The sequence below is a fragment of the Peromyscus leucopus genome, chromosome 9, assembly GCF_004664715.2.
Source record: "Peromyscus leucopus breed LL Stock chromosome 9, UCI_PerLeu_2.1, whole genome shotgun sequence".
NCBI classification, from domain to species: domain Eukaryota; kingdom Metazoa; phylum Chordata; class Mammalia; order Rodentia; family Cricetidae; genus Peromyscus; species Peromyscus leucopus.
Window position 1 is genome coordinate 69,421,015 of NC_051070.1, and position 17,230 is coordinate 69,438,244.

General features: G+C 45.2%; 1 protein-coding gene across 9 annotated transcripts in view; it reads left to right on the top strand.

Annotated features, from left to right (window-relative positions):
- Window positions 1–17,230, top strand: part of Slc7a7 (solute carrier family 7 member 7) — a 44,917-nt gene that overhangs the window by 6,199 nt on the left and 21,488 nt on the right. The window lies entirely within an intron of this gene.

Genomic DNA, 17,230 nt, shown 5'->3' on the forward strand with positions numbered 1-17,230 from the left:
GAAGGCAGCTGGATAGCTTTCTGAGGCCAGCCTGGTCTACATAGTAAAACTCTGTCTCAAACAAACAAACAATTTAGTACGGTGCTAAACAATAAAGGGCAGTGGTGGTGCACGCCTTTAATCCCAGCGCTTGGAAAGCAGAGCCATACAGATCTCTGTGAGTTCAAGGCCAGCCTGGGCTACAGAGTGAGTCAGGACTACACAGAGAAACCCTGTCTCGGAAAAGGAAGAAGCCCCACCTCACCTTTCCCTAAGTCTGGTGGCGTATAGCAATTGGCACATTCTCATGTTCTTCCTGGTTGTTCTCCTTCAAGGGTAGCTTTATTCTCTTTCCTTTTCTAATGATGTAGGACAATACCATTGTACCTGTAATTCTTAGCATTATCAGATTGCCTAGCTGCTGGTCCTGTTCATGGCCTTGTACACTAGTTCCAGTTTCTCAGATTTACAGGGGATCATGGGTAATGGTGCCCTGCATTAGTTATCCTCTTTCCTTCCTTTCCTCCTCCCCCTCCTCCTTTTTTTCTGAGATAGGGCCTTGCTGTACAGCACAGACTGACCTGGAACTCTGTACATTATCCGGTCTGATCTTGAACTTGGGATCTTCATGGATCAGCCTCTGCAGTCCTAGGATTGTAGGCCTGTGCCCCTGTGCCTGGATCATGAGTGATTTTTGATTATAGGTATAGTGACACACAGTAGCTGTATGGATTATGAGAGATAGTGTGGATTTTATATTTTTTGGTTGTGAGCCTACCCTTTAACGGCTGAGTCTCCTCTCCAGCCCCAGTGTGGCGTTTTAATTGGTATATACAGCATGGACAATCAGCCAGGCAACGGCATTCTGTCATGTCGTCATTTCTTTGTGTTGGGAATGTTCAAAATCCGCTCAGCTATTCTGAAACATTCGATAAACTGTTGTCAACCACTGTTTGACTGTGCTGTAGAATCTTAGAAGTTATTTGTCCTTTCCAGTTGCACCCCTGTGCTGTCAATCTCCTGTCCCCACCCCTTGACTTCCTTTTCCCTTCCCAGGTTCTGGTAACCCTCCCCCCCCCCTTTTTTTTAAACCCCTGTTTAAATCACTTTTTTATTTTTATTTATTTATTTATTTTTTTAAATCAAGACAGGGTCTCACTGTGTAGCCTTTTCTGGCCTGGAACTTGCTGTGTAGACCAGGCTGGCTTCAAACCTGCATGTTCAGGATTGCTCTAGCTATTAAGCACCTCCCAACTCCAGTGAATTTTGTGACTTAAAAACAAAAACTGTGACATCTCCAGAGGGAGATGTCAGGTGTTCTGATCTCTTGCTGTCTACCTTACTCCACCGAGATGCTCTGAGACAGGTGTGGGGGGACCATCCCACCCCCACTTTTCCCCAGAGTACTCTTGCGTAGGAGCAGCAGGAAATATTAGATAGACGTATAGCCGGGCGGTGGTGGCGCACACCTTTAATCCCAGCATTCGGGAGGCAGAGCCAGGCAGATCTCTGTGAGTTCGAGGCCAGCCTGGTCTACAAAGTGAGTTCCAGGAAAGGCACAAAGCTACACAGAGAAACCCTGTCTCGAAAAACCAAAAACCAAAAATATATATGTATAGAGGGGAGAGAAACAGAAAATACAGGATAGCCTCAGGAGGGCCTGGATCCTAATCCTTCGGCCCTGGATCCTAATCTGTCGGCCCTGACTGTCTCTGCCATAGGGTTTTTAAAGCAATGCCAAGGGGTGGAGCAAAAGACCTCTCCCCAGCACCGCCAAGTGCAGATCATCCCAGACAACTGGTACCCAGGCCCGTGACCCAATCATCTTCTCTATGCAGACCTGCTGGGTAAAGCCACTAGAAACCTAAATGGGCTCCAACAGACAGGGTGATCTGAACCTGGATTGAAGCTGGTGGCCAGCAAGCCCAGGATGCTTCTGTGTCTGCCACCGACAGTGTGACCATGTCCAGACTTGTGAGTGGCTTTGTGCCTGTGTCGCGAGACCCTCAAGCAAGCCCGCCACAGAGCCCATATTTGATGCAAGGACAAAGGGGTTTATTAAAACAAGCGAGCCTAGACTTGGTCTGCCTCCAACACACTGGCTGGCCAGGGGAAGGAGGACGGCCCTGAGCTCTCAGAGTGAAGGGTTTTTAAAGGGCAAACCTGCAAGCTAGGGTACAAGCCTTTGCATTTCAGGGTCATATGACAAGCTTTTTTTGTGAATTTTTATCTCTCTATTATGACAAGATCCCTCTATGTAGTCCTGTCTGTCTTGGAACTCTATTTAGACCAGGCTGGCCTCAAACTCATGAAGATCCACTTGTCTCCTGTCCCCAAGTGCTGGGATCAAAGGATCAAGACCCCACCATGCCCAGCTCCCCTTTTTTTCTTGTGAGTGTGTGTGTGTCCTTTTCAGTTTTCATGTGTATATATGTATCCACTTTAGCTTTAAGTCTTGTTTTATGGTTTTCATTGTAGAAATCATTACTTTCCTTGTTTACGTTTATTCCGGGGACCTTCTTTTTGGCGGCTATTGTGAATGAGAATGGGTCCTGATTTGTCTTCCAGCAATTTCAGTATTGGTATATAGAAGAGCTAATTACTATTTTTTTTTATCATACAGACTTTTTTTTTTTTTTAACATAAAAACAGGTTATAATTCAAAAGTCCAGGGTTATTTGAAACTGGAAAGTATTTTCTCTGTAGAAAATAGTAAAAATGATAACATTTCCCAATGAGCACTTTTAAGCCAAATAATAGCTGAATTATACATATAAATATTGATTAGATTCTGGGATACAGAAGAAACCTATCTTCATCTGTTCAGAGAGCTTTGTGCTACTTAAGTTGTGTAAGTGAGATTCCTATTCATTTTCCCCTTCACTGTTTGATTTACCGCAGACATTTTTCTATAGGCTAATCCATAACCTAAAAAGATTTTAGCCTTCCCTCCTGGAAGTACAGTCAGCATATTCTTTCATCAGCTTGATACGGTACAAATTCTTATTCTAATGGTGAAATGTTTCACTAAAGCTTGCCCAATGATTGGGCAAAACCAAAACTTATTATAAGCCACAGTCATCCTAGGGTCTTCCCTGCTAGGTAGCCTCCCTGGATCTGTGGGTTGCAGTCTGATTGTCCTTTGTTTACATCTAATATCCACTTATGAGTCAGTACATATCATGTTTGTCCTTCTGAGTCTGGGCTACCTCACTCAGGATGATGTTTTCTAGTTCCATCCATTTGCCTACAAATTTCATGATGTCATTGTTTTTCTCTGCTGAGTAGTACTCCATTGTGTATATGTGCCACATTTTCTTAATCCATTCTTCAGTTGACAGGCATCTAGGTTGTTTTGATTTGTATTCCATTATGAATAATGCTGCTATGAACATAGTTGAGCATGTATCTTTGTGGTATGACTGAGCATTCCTTGGGTATATGCCCAAGAGTGGGATGGCGGGGTCTTGAGGTAGTTCGATTCCTAATTTTCTGAGAAACCGCCATACTGATTTCCACAGTGGTTGTACAAGTTTACATTCCCACCAACAGTGGAGGAGTGTTCCCCTTGCTCCGCATCCTCTCCAACATTGACTGTCATTGGTGTTTTTCATCATTGCCATTCCAACAGGTGTAAGGTGGTATCTCAGAGTCGTTTTGATTTGCATTTCTCTGATGACTAAGGATGTTGAGCATTTCCTTAAATGTCTTTCAGCCTTTCAAGATTCTTCTTTTGAGAATTCTCTTTTAAAGAGCTAATTATTTTTTAAATGCTGGTGTTCTATTTTGCAACCTTACTGAGTTTGTCAGTTCTGACAGTTTTGGGCTGGAGTCTCGAGTTTTTCTATGTATGACATGGTGTCTTGTGCAAACAGGGATAGTCTGACTTCCTCTACTCTGTTTCAGTGCTCCTCACTTGCCTTACTTCTGTGGCCAACACTTCTCATTCTGTACTCTGTAAGAGTCAAGCAGGCGTGGTGGTGCATGCCTGTAATCGCAGTACTTGGTGGTGGTGGTAGGGTGCAAGAAGATCGGGAGTTCAAAGTCGTTCACTTTTTTTTTTGGAGATGAGGTCTGACTATATAGCTGAGCCGGGCCTCAATTTGCTTTGTGACCCAGACTGCAAGTACTGAAATATGTGTATTTAGTGTGTGTGTACACCTTCACCTGTTCTGTGGGTCTGTCTGTACCACAGTCAGAAGACAAGTCAGGTGTTGGTCCTCACCATCCGCTTGAGAAAATGTGTCTTTTTTGTTTTGTTTTGTTTTTGTTTTTTGAGACAGGGTTTCTCTGTGGCTTTGGGGACTGTCCTGGAACTCACTTTGTAGACCAGGCTGGTCTTGGATTCACTGGTCTCTGCCTCCCACGTGCTGGGATTAAAGGTGTGCGCCACCACTGCCTAGTGAGAAAAATGTGTCTTTAAAAGTATTATTTTTTGATAATTTCATCCATTTATACAATGTATTTGGGTCATTTTCACTCCTGTTGCCCTCTCTCATTCCCTCCCACTTCACATCTTTTTTGTTTATTTGTGACCTGCTGAGTTTGATAAGGTTTGCTTGCATGAGCATTTGTGGACAGTTATTTACTGGTGCATGGGCTAGACCACTGAAGAAAATAAATAATTCCTCCTTTTCCTCCAGCAACTTTAACAGAGTGAGATCTAGGACAGGCACCAAAACTACACAGAGAAACCCTGTCTCGAAAAACCCAAAAAAAAAAAAAAAAGAGTGTGTGTGTGTGTGTGTGTGTGTGTGTGTGTGTGTGTGTGTGTGGTGTAGGTCAGAGGACAACTTGTGCGAGTCCGTTCTGTCTTTCCACCATGTCAGTCACAGGGATCAAACCCAGGTCAACAGACTTGGTGACAAGCACCATTATGCCGAGCAAAAATTTTTTTCTTGAGAGACTTTTTTTTCTATGTGTTCAGAAATTTACTCAGTTCTTCTAGGTTTTCCAGTTTTTGTCATATATTCCTAATGATCCCTAATGATCCTCTGTATTTCACTTGTAATGTCTCCCTTTCATCTCAGATTTCACTTATTTGAGATTCTCTCTCTCTTTTTTTTTTTCTTGTTTAGTCTAGCTCTTGCTACATACCACAGGCTAACCTATAAAAAGCCCAGTGCTAGGAATAGGTTATACCTTTTGGAATTATTGGCCAGTGAGTAAAATAGACTTCCAAACATTACAGGCCATTGCCAGTGATTGTCACCTTCAGAATGTGATGGTAAGACACCATTGCTGAAGACATACCCCATGTGCAATGCCAAGCTGGTACTGACCTGGAAGTTTCGTCTCTAATGGCTAGTGTTCATAGTGCTGGAAGGTGTTATACATACTACTGGAGGAGAAAAATAATGGCCAGTCTCACCCAGCTATGAGCCTTGAAAACTATAATAACAGCCTGCTTGGCAAGACAGTCCAATGAGTACAATGGTGGCCTGAATGTTAGAGGAATAACCAGCTGCTTCCTGAATGGATTTAAGCCTGATCTACATACAGGGCTGGAGAGATGGCTCATCAGTTCAGAATACTTCCTGATCTTCCAGTGGACCCAGGCTTGATTCCCAGGACCCACATAGGAGCTCAACAAACAACATTCTGTAACTCCAGTTCCAAGAGATCTGAGGCCTTCTTCTGACCTACATGGGTGGCAGGCACACATGTTGTACACAGACATACATCAAAACACTCATATACATTTAAAACACACACACACACACACACACACACACACACACACACACACATCCCTATCCTGTGAGATGGAACCCATTTCTGGCACTATTATTAGGGCCATGACCTGTGAGTAGATAGGTCAGTGGCCCTGGGGAGACCCTACTACTATTATTCTGCTAAATGAATATAGCATTAAACTGACTCCTAATGACTTACTGTAGATTAACAAATCATATCAGATGCTTTTCTATTGTGTTGACAAAACACTGTGACCAAGTCAATGTATAAATGAAAACATTTAATTGGCCTTATGGTTTCAGAGGGTTAGAGTTCATGATGGCAGAGCAAAGGCATGGTGGCAGGCACCCGTGAGAGCTCACATCTTGATCCGAAAGTGTGTGTGTGTGTGTGTGTGTGTGTGTGTGTGTGAGAGAGAGAGAGAGAGAGAGAGAGAGAGAGAGAGAGAGAGAGAGAGAGAGAAAGAGAGAGAGACAGAGAGAGACAGAGAGAGAGAGAGAGAGCTAACTTGAAATGGCATGAGTCTTTTGAAACCCCAAAGCCTGCTCCCAGTGACACACCTCCTCCAATACTCCAATAAGGTCATGCCTCCATATCCTTCCTAAACTGTTTAAACAAACTGGAGGCCAAACATTCAAACACAGGAGCCCACGAGGGCATTCTCATTCAAACCACTACATGCATCTTTCAGTCCTCAGCAGGGAGGTTCCTTCTTGCAGGAGACAGCAATTAACACAGAGGCCCACAGCTGGTCAAAGTCAGAGAACAAGAGACGGAGGAGTTAGTTCTCTGAGGAGCTAGCTGCTAGATGGGATGTCTCATCAGACCCACTTCCTTAAGGCTCAGGGACTTTTGTGGAAGGAGGAGGAAGATTATAAAAGCCAGAGATGGTGGATATTTACAATTATTTCCTCCTCCTTCCTCTTTCTTTTCAAAGATTTGTTTGTTAGGCCAGATGTGGTATTCCACACCTTTAATCTCAACATTCCAAGGCAGAGGCAGACAGATTTCTGTGAGTTCAAGGCTAGCCTTGTCTACATAGAAAGTTCCAGCCTAGCTGAGTTATATAGTGAGACCTTATCTCAAAAGGAAAAAAAAAGATTTCTTTATTTCTTTATTTTTAGATTGAGTTTCTCTGTGTAGCCCTGGATGTCCTAGAACTCACTCTGTAGACCAAGTAGGCCTTGAATTTAGAGATCTGCTTTCTTCTGCTTCTCAGGTGCTGGGATTAAAGGTGTGCACCATCACTGCCCAGCAAAATTTTTTTTCTCTCTCTCTTTCTCCCTACCTACCTGCTTACCTACCTATTTTAACTTGTATGAGTGTTTTGCCTGCATGTTATGTGTCATGTGCATGCAGTACCTAACGAAGCCAGAAGAGGGTGTTGGATCCCCCAGAGCCAGAGTTACAGGTAGTTGTGAGCTGCCAGGTGGGTGCTGGAAACAGAACCCAGGTCCTTTGCAAGAGCAGCAAATGTTTTATCTGCTGGGTCATCTCTGTAGCCTCTATTATTTCTTCTCGTTGGATTGATCTCTTTACCATTGTGACTTTGACTTTTTTTGACCTTTTATAGTTTCTATTCTTATAGTTTTGTTATTCTTATAGTTTTTTTGGAGACAGTTTCTCTGTGTTGTTTTGGTGCCTGTCCTGGATCTCGCTCTGTGGACTAGGCTGGCCACTCACAGAGATCCTCCTGGCTCTGCCTCCCGAGTGCTGGGATTAAAGGTGTGCGCCACCACTGCCGGCTTCTTAGAGTATTCTATAGTTCTTGAATTCTTGGGTTCATGTGATCCTCTTGTTTCAACTGGGAATACAAGTGCACTTCACTCTACCCTCTTCTTTGTAGGGTCTTTGTTTGTTTGTGTTTTGAGATAGGGTCTCAGTATGTAGTCCTGTTCTGCCTGGAACTCTCTGTGTAGACCAGGCTGGCTTCAAATTTACAGAAACCCATCTGCATCCACCTCCTGAATGCTGGGATTAACAGTGTGCGTCACTATGCCGAGATACTTTATAGTTTTTTAATTCAAGTGTATTCTGTTTGATAAAAAGCCAGCTACTTTGGTTTCCATTTCATGATCCATTTTTTCCTTCCTTCTTCTTAGTCTGTGTGAGTTTTATTGGTGAAGCAAATTTCTTGGAGGCAGTTTGCATGACTATTTCTATGGGCTAGAGTTGTAGACTTACCATTTTGATCCATCTTGACTTTTTCTTCTCTTAAAATCTGTATGAATAGAGCCATAGTGGAAGTGCCCAGAGGCAGCTACTCTGCTGTCCAGTGATTCTCAGCCGATGGGTCTCGACCCCACACTCACATATCAGATATCCTGCATATCATATATTTACATTACGATTCAAAGCAGTAGCAAAATTACAGTTATGAAGTAACAACGAAATAATTTTGTGGATGGGGGTGAGCACAACACAAGGAACTGTATGTATTAAAGGGTCTCAGCGTTAGGAAGGCTGAGAACCATTGTGCTAGTCCCTTTCCAGCTCCTGTTTTAACCTGGGTGATCGTAGGACCTTGGAGATTACTCTGATCCCCCAGCTGTGAAGTGTAGACAGTCTGTCAGTTTCTGGAGCAGCAGCATTGCGTGCAGGAACTTTACACCAGTGCAGCTGAGCAGCAGCAGCAGCAGCAGCAGCAGCAGCAGCAGCAGCAGCGTGTGCAGGATTTTACACCTGTGCCGCTGTTCCGGGGGCTGATTCCACTCCCCTTATTTCCTGCTCTCTTGCTTTCCTCATTGCCATCTTTGCTCAGCTTCTTCCATCCCTGCTTTACCGCTATGCAAACAGCCGGCTGTCTCTTGTGACTTACACACCCATGTTTGTGGCTGACACTGATCTCTGTGTGGGGGAGGTTTGTCATGCAAGGCAATAGTTAGGAAGACCAGAAGGCACTCTTGGGGAAGGAAGCCTTTCCCAGGAGGTCTCAGATGTGACCTGTGATTTCTCTTGTGTCACTTTTGTGTGATCTGGTAGGTCACTCACTGGTGAAACTCCTTTGAGTCTGTTAGCCTTGGGCTCCCCGCATGTGGTATAAAGTAACGTAGCTTGTGTAGAGAAGGATCACTTTCCTAAGTGATATTTTTAAGCGACTGCATCACTCTAAGCACCAGGCCTCTATTATTTTAACCACTTTTGCTGACATCTCTTTCAAGCCAGTGGAGCATTTGCTTGCCTTTGTAATTGGACATTTCTTCTGATGACGCAGGGTTATTATTGCACAGTTCCTTTTTTTTTCCTTCCCTCCCTTCCTCTCAAGACAAGGTCTTGCTAAATAATGAAGGCTGGCTCTAAACGCATCTTAATTTTTTCTCCCTGTAACTGTGAGGTCTCCTCGGGCCCTTTGGGTAGGGAAGAACATTTGTTTCCTTAGCAGTTTGACTTTGGTTCTCTGGGTCTTATTCTTCCCTGATGTCCGTTTGTGTCACCTGTGACAGCTGTCTGTCATTCCTGGATTCTGGCATTATGCCCTCCTACATCTGTCACTCCCCTCTAATTTGCCGTTTCTAATTTGGGAGTAGAAATGTACTCAAACTCTTGAACACCCGCATGCATACACATGCACAAGAAAACATGCAGAGTAGCCACAGTTCCGAAGAATCTTTGGACTTCCCCAGTGAGTAAAGGGCACGAGGTGTGCATGTGGGTTCAGGGCATACTTTTAAGACAACGCTGATAGAGTGAAGAGTGTGCTCCATGTGTGTTTGAGGCTGAGCTCAACAGTTGTGTGCATCTAAGTGTAAGGAGCAGTGACTTTACTTCCAGTATATTGTGAGAATGAATTGAGAGTCAGGGAACCTAGCTGCTGTGATGTAACTACTCCAGACACAGGATGCTTACTTGAGCCCATGAGTTCTGGATAACATATTTCAGAGATTTGGTGAAAAGCAGCTGGGGATATGGCACTTGTCTCCAATTCCAGCGTTTGGAAGGTGAAAGTGGATGTATCGTGAGTTCAAGGCCAGTCTAGCCTACAAAAAGCAAGACCCTGTCTCAAAACAAAACCAGAAACAAACGGTATGGTGGTGTGATACATGCCTTCAATCCCAGCACTCTGGAAGTAGAGGTAGGTGAACTCTGTGAGTTCAAGGCCAGCCTGGTCTATTTAGTGAGTTCTAAGCCAACCAAGGGGACACAGTGAATAATATTCTGTCTCAAAAACAAACAAACAAACAGAAACAAAAACAAAAAACACCAAAAAACCCCAGAACCCATATGTAAGAAAGAGTCAGTGAAAACCATACATTGAACAAGTGTTTTGATTATAATTATACTTGAAGTTACTATCTCGTTGGGTGGCCTTTACTTTTCCTGCGGTCTGAGAGTGGTCACATACATGAGATGCTACGTAGGGAGTATCTGGACTTTGTTCAGCGAGAGACGGAGATTGGGAAGCTGGCTCAGAAGGGCAGCCAAGATGGTAAGAATTTAGTGACGTGACTGATGGTTTCAGTTCTTCAGTCGCTGTTTCATAAGCTCATAGTGCAAGTCAGATGCTGAGGCCAGGAAGGACATTCTGAATTAGAAGGACATTCTCAAGCTAACTCTTCATGTTTAACAGGAGAAAGGCTTTACTGTACAACCCGCATCCACTCTCTTCTTCAGAAAGCATGATGTAGGCATACCGTGTGCCAGACATTTTATTTGGTGCTGGTAAATGCACATCCCTTTCCATTGAAGAGCTCATATGGCAGGCGGGAGACAGACAGACATGCTGTCCTGGAGTGTGCCATGCAGTGCAAGCGTGGGGACAGGCATGAGAGGAGCCGACATCACAACTAGTTTTGCTTTGTGCTTTGACGTGGTTTCACTCGTGGAGAGTAGTGAAAAGGAGTGGTCTTAGGGACAGAGGTGGGGGGTTGGAGCAAGAATTCCGGGGACTTCTGTGACGAGAAGTGTGTGGGAGCTCTCAGAAGTGAACGGGTCAGCATGGCGGGGCCACCGTTTGAAGTAGGGGAGGTGGACCGAGTGATGAGGTAGAGGCTTCTGGGCTTGTGCTGGGCTCCTGATGTCTTTCTGTCCACAGCAGAGGAGTGAGAGGCCCAGATCCACACTGCAGCTGCAGCAGCTGAGGAGTTCTTTGTGGAGTTCCACTCAGGCGAATCCAGGATTCGCAGTCTTGTGGTGGAAAGTAGTTCCGTATGGGTCAGTATGAAGCAAGGTTGGAGATATATATATATATATATTTAGAGAGAGAGAGAAAGAGATTCAATATATAGCAGAGAGAAGGAGGGAGGGAGGAAGAGAGAGAGAGAGTGAGAGAGTGAGAGAGAGAGAGACAGAGGGACTCACTATATAGCATTGACTGGCCTGGAACTTGCCAGGCAGGCCAGCCTGGTCTCTATCTCACGGAGATCCACCTGCCTCTGCATCCTGAGTGTTGAGATTAAAGATGTGGCACCGTGCTTGGAATACAGAATTAAAAAAATTGTAGACAGGCTCAAACAAACTCATAGGGGTCCACTGCCTCAGCCTCCTGAGTTCTGGGATGAAAAGCATGTGCTACCACATTTGGCTCTTCACTATATAATATCTTTTTAAAGACTTCTTTGATTTTTAATTATGTGCGTGTGGATATATACATGTGGATAGATGCATGTCTGTGCAGGTACCCGAAGAGGCCAGAGGCATTGGATCCTTATGGACCTGGAGTTATAGGCAGTTGTGAGTCACCCAAAGTGGGTACTGAGAATAACACTTAGGTCTCTGCAAGTCTGGCACACACTCTAGCCACTGAGTCCTTTGCCCATCCGGAAAGTTGGACTTTCCTTTCTTTTTAAAGATTTAATTTATTTATGTGTGTGTGTCTATGTATACATATGTGTGTGTCTGTAAATCTACAAACCCATAGAAGCCAGAAGAGGCTTGAAGTTGGAGGTACAGGTGTTTGTGAGCCAACTGATGGAGGTGCTGGGATCTGAACTCTGGACCTTATAACTGAGCAGCAAGTGCCCTCAGCCGCTGAGCTGTCTCCCCAGTCTGAATTTATTTATTTTTTATTTTATGTGTCTGAGCGTTTTGTCTGTATGTGTGTAAAGGACACCACTTGCTTGCCTGGTACCCACAGAGTCAGGAAGAGGGCATCAGATGACTTGAAAGTGGTTGGAGGTGGTTGTGGACCACCATGTGGGTGCTGGGAATTGAACCTGAATCCTCTGGAAGAGCAGCCAGTGCTCTTAATGGCTGAGCCATCTCTCCAGCCCCCCAAAGTTGGAGTTTCTAAGCAAACGGTTTTAACATAGGTTTGAGCATGACCCTGGTGGGGAGGGAGAGATGCTCAGGACAAGGAGTTATTTATACAAATGTGGGGTGGATCTCTCCAGAAAAGTGTGCTCTTGAGCTTTCAACAATATCCATTTATATAATTTGCATGGTTTCTGAAGTAATGTGGTTCAAAGCATTGCCAGGAACTCCCCCCTCCCTTTGGTAAATGAGATCATAGGGTGGTTCATAATATACAAAGGAGTTAAGAAATGAGTTTTGGGGGCTGGAGAGATGGCTCAGTGGTTAAGAACACTGGCTGCTCTTCTAGAGGTCCCGAGTTCAAGTCCCCACATGGCGACTCAGAACCATCTCTAGTGGGATCTGATGCCCTCTTCTGGAACAAAGTTGTACATGGAGATAAAGCACTTATATACATAAATAAATAAATCTTAAAAAAAGAAATGTGTTTTGATTATAAACTAAGTCAATAATCTTATTAGTGAGATCCTAAAAAAAATGACAGGTTTGCATCTGGGAAAAGAATGAGGTTGAATTAAAAGATCATGTAAGCATGGTCCATTTTTATTATAACTATTTCTGTATGGAAGGAATATTGTTCCTTTAGGTAATCTTTGTGGCAGATTTTTCTCAGTTGTCGTGAGGGATGTTAACTAGACTCAGGAGTGAGAGGCTGCTTCTGTCTCATTCCCCTTCATTTCTCTCGACCTTTTACCCTGTCTTATTTCTGTCAGCAATGCCTTCTGTGGGTCACTGTGACCTAGAGTTGGGTCATTTTCCGGGGAGCTGAGTCATGTTTACTTTAAAAAGAAATTGATGTGCCAGGTATTAGTGTACAGTGGTGAGCATGAGTATGCCAGTTAGGGTTCTGTTGCTATGAAGAGACACCATGACTACAGCTACTCTTACAAAGGAAAACATTTAATTGGGGTTGGCTTGTGGTTTTAGAGGTTTAGTGCATTTTCGTCATGGCAGGAAGTATGGCAGCGTGAAGGCAGACATGGTGCTGGAGAAGGAGCTGAGAGCTCTACATCTGGATCTTCAGGCAGCAGGCAGGGAACTGGCTTGAGCTTCTGAGACCTCAAAGCCCAACCCCTAATGACACACTTCCTCCAACAAAGCCACACCTACTCCAACAGGGCCACACCTCCTAATAGTCTCACTCACTATGACCAAGTATTCAAACACCTAAGTCTAGGGGGGGCATACCCATTCAAACGACCCACAATGCATCTCTAATTGCGAGTGATCAAATGTTCACTATGAAGGGAATGTTCACATTCCCTTCCTTTAGCAGAGTGAAAAACCACAGTCACTGGGAAACAAAGTCATCATCTGGAAGCTGCTTGTAGAACACAGAATCAGGACCAGGAATGAGAATTTGAGCTGGGAGAACGTACTAAATGTCGTGGGCTTTATAAAATACGGAGCTGAAGTAGCCGGCAGTGTGGCAGGGGATCCAGGCAAATGTATGTCAAAGCCGTGTATGTGGCAGGCTTTACAGGCAGAGACTCAGAGGATGGTGTCTGCATCTGTGTTGAAAGGAGGAGCGATCAAAGTTGGGATGAAGCGCTCACATTCCTACTGTGGCCTAAAGGCTCTGCGTTGCCTGGCTTCCCTGTTTTCTTTGCCTTCTGCTTCACCCACACTTGCCTCTCGCTTCTCTGAATGCTGCCTGGTGTGTTTCTGCTTTGGGTTTGGGTCATTCCTTCTGCCAGGAAGGCTCTTTCCCCAGAGGTTCACAGACCAACTCCATGCACTTCTTGGTACAAATACCACCTTACCAGAGACCTGTCAAAATGGTCTTTCTTGTGGGATGGGGTGTAGCTCCATGGTAGAGCATGTGTCTAGTGTGTGTAATGCCCCAGGTTTGATCTTCAACACCGGAAACCAACCAACCAACCACAACAGGAGTAACTTCTCCTCAATTACTCTTCCTGTTTGTTTTTCACTCTCTCTCTCTCTTTCTCTCTCTCTCTCTTCTTTTTTGGTTTTTCAAGACAGGGTTTCTCTGTGTAGTTTTTGGTGCCTGTCCTGAATCTCCCTCTGTAGACCAGGCTGGCCTTGAACTCACAGAGATCCGCCTGGCTCTGCCTCCTGAGTGCCGGGCTCTTTAAAACATTTTACAAACTATTTTCTTCTTCTTTTTTTCTTTGTGTGTGCGTGCGTGCGTGCGTGCGTGCGTGCGTGCGTGCGTGCGTGTGTGTGTGTGTGTGTGTGTGTGTGTGGTGTGCTGGTTCACTCAGAGGGTACACCAAGAGGCATCAGACTTCTTAGGACTTGAGTTACAGATTGTTATGAGCTGCCATGTGGGTGCCTTGAACTGAATGCCGGTCTGCAGGAGCAGCAAGTGTGCTTAACCAGCAAACCATCTCTCCCCGCCTCCCTAAGAAAACTAAAGGTTGTGTTTATTGATGGTGTGTGTGTATGTGTGTAACACACGTGTAGGGGTCAGAGGACAATGTGCAGGAATAAGTTCTCTCTCTCCTTCCATCATGTGAATTCTGGGGATCAAACTCAGGCCATTAGGCTTGGAGACAGATGCCTTCACCCACGGAGCCGTCTCACTGGGCCCCTCTCTTCTTTCTCTGTTTCCTCCTTGTCTTTTTTTGTTGTTTGGTTTCGCAGTGCTGGGATCCACGCCAGGCAAGCACTCTCCTGCCGAGCCACACCCCAGCGCCCGGCTTCATTTTTCCCTGTGGCGCTCGTTACCAGCAGGCATCAAAGATTGATTTGTTGATTGTCTGCCTTTTCCTCTTCAGTGCAAACATTACGGGAATAAGAACTTTCTGTTGGTTATTGTTGGCGCTCCAGCACCTACATCAGTGCCTTCCTCCTTCTAGGGACTCATTGAAGCTTTTGAAGAAGGGGGGGGGTGTGTGACTTTCTAGACCCTGGGGAAGGCAGTAGTAAGACACACAGGTGAGAAACAGTATAGGTGTGGGTGTTATGAGGAGACCGTGGAACATAAAGGGGCAAGCGAAGCATGGGGTTAGAGCTGGAGTTGTGCCTTCGTGAGGATTCAGAATTTCCCTGAAACCTGGGGGTGGGCGAGGATTTTAAACGGGGGACCAATACAGCTGGATTGGAACAAGGGCAACGCCAGTGGCAGACATACCATTCAGAAGCTCTTTCAAGGGGCTGGAGAGATGGCTCAGTGCTTACCGAGCTCTTGTAGAGGACCTGGGTTCGATTCCTAGCATCTACATGGTGGCTCACAACTGCCTAACTCTATTACCAGGATGTCTGAAGCCCTTTTTTGACCTCCACAGGCACCGGGCATGCATGCAGTTCACATATATACAGACAGAAAAAACATCCATACACATTAAAAACAAACAAACAAACAAATAAATTTAAAAAAAGGAGAAGAAACTTTCGTGTTTCTTTTTTTTTTCTTTCTGGAGCTGAGGACCGAACCTAGGGCCTTGCGCTTGCTAGGCAAGTGCTCTACCACTGAGCTAACTCCCCAACCCCAAGGAGAAAAAACTTTTACAGTTGTCAGTAGGGAAGCAAATGACAAACCTGGACTGGGGAAACGGCGCTTGGGTGGACAGGAGACGATGGCTGAGAGCAGTGTAGAAGTTACCATTGGTGCAACCAGTGAGGGGTTTGCAGTGTCTTTATTAATTCTTCTACGATTTCATACGTGTAAGCAAGTTCACTTCTGCCCGCTTGTTCTTATGTTGGAGACAGGGTCTCACTGTGTAGCCTTGGCTGACCTGGGATTCTCTAAGTAAGGTTGACCTGTCTCTGCTTTTGGAGTGCTGGATTACCATAACCAGCTGGATATTTGATTTTATTTTTTTAGGGGTGAGCACACCCAGGTGTGTACCTGGTGCCCAGAGAGGCCAGAAGAGGGCATCCTAACCTCTGGGAACGGGTGTTATAGATGGTTGTGAGCTGGCATGAGGGTGCTAGGAACTGAACCAGGGTCCTCTGCAAAAGCAACAGATGCTCTTAACCACGGAGCCGTCTCTCCAACCTTTGTTAGTGTTTTAAAGTGGAATATCTTTTATTGATTCCTTGACAATTTCACTCAGAAGTCAGAAGAGGGTGTCAGATCCCCTAGAGCTAGAATTACACACAGTTGTTAAGTTGCTCAGTGGACCTGAACCCTGGTCCTTTGGAGAGGGCAGCAAGCACTCATAACTGCTGAGCCGTCTCTCCAGCCCCTCTAGCAGTAACTGGGTAGTCAGTTGGCTGCTAAGGGTTTGGGGATGTTATCATATAGTAACAGAAACCACGGGCACGGAGGAGGTGACCTTGGGTGGTACAAAGGGAGGACAAAGAATGGAATCCAAGGAAACCACTGTTTGAGAGAGGTCACTTCTGCAAAGTGATGACGACGGAAACCTGTGAAGCGGGCAGACGAGACGGTGACTGCGAGAGAGCGGTTTGAGAAATAGCCAGGGAGCAGCAGTGTCTGATGCTCTAAGAGGTAAAGCTAGGTAAGGATGAGCGACAGGGTGACTTCCCACGTGGGCTTTCTCCTAAGGCAATTTCAAGGCAGTGAGGTGGGAACTGGATTTCAGAGCTATTCACTAAGAAAAATCTACTCAGTGTTGCTGTGAGCTTGTTTCTGTTCTACACCTGGGGAAGACAAAGGTCCATTAAACAACCTGCCTTTATTTAGTTCACGGTGGATATGCAAACCATTCTAAGCCACTGTGGTCGTGTGGAAAAGAAGGAGCACAGAATAAGGACAGTGTGCTAGGGCTGGTGTGTTCATACTCAAAGCAGTCTTTCTGGAAGAAATGTTAAGAAGAAATGCAATATCATTTGGAATGAACAGGAGCTCAAGGAAACTTTGGCGTGATGGACAAGGGAGAGGAGATGCTAGACTGTGTAGGGAAGGGCATAAAGATATTCTGTCTTTGTCTCTTTCTGTGTCTGTTGTCTATCTCCAGATTCTCACTATGTAGACCAGGCTGGCCTTGAAATCATAGAGATCCATCTGCCTCTGCCTCTACCACACCTGGTGAATTTGTGTGTGTGTGTGTGTGTGTGTGTGTGTGTGTGTGTGTGTGTGTGTGAGAGAGAGAGAGAGAGAGAGAGAGAGAGAGAGAGAGAGAGAGAGAGAGAGAGAGAGAGAGTTGGGGGGGAGGAGGAGGGAGAGGCTAGGAGTATAGCTGAGCAATAGAGTTCTTTCATGACTAAGGAGCCAAGTTGGATGGTCAGCACAGGATAAAGAAGGGAAAGGCTCAGTGGATACAGTGCTTGAGTTTGGATCTCCAGTGCCCATGTAAAAGCTGGGGTGCTGAGGTGCAAGTCTGCAGTCCTGGTGCTGGACGTGGAGACAGGAGGAGGGTCCCTGGCCATAGGG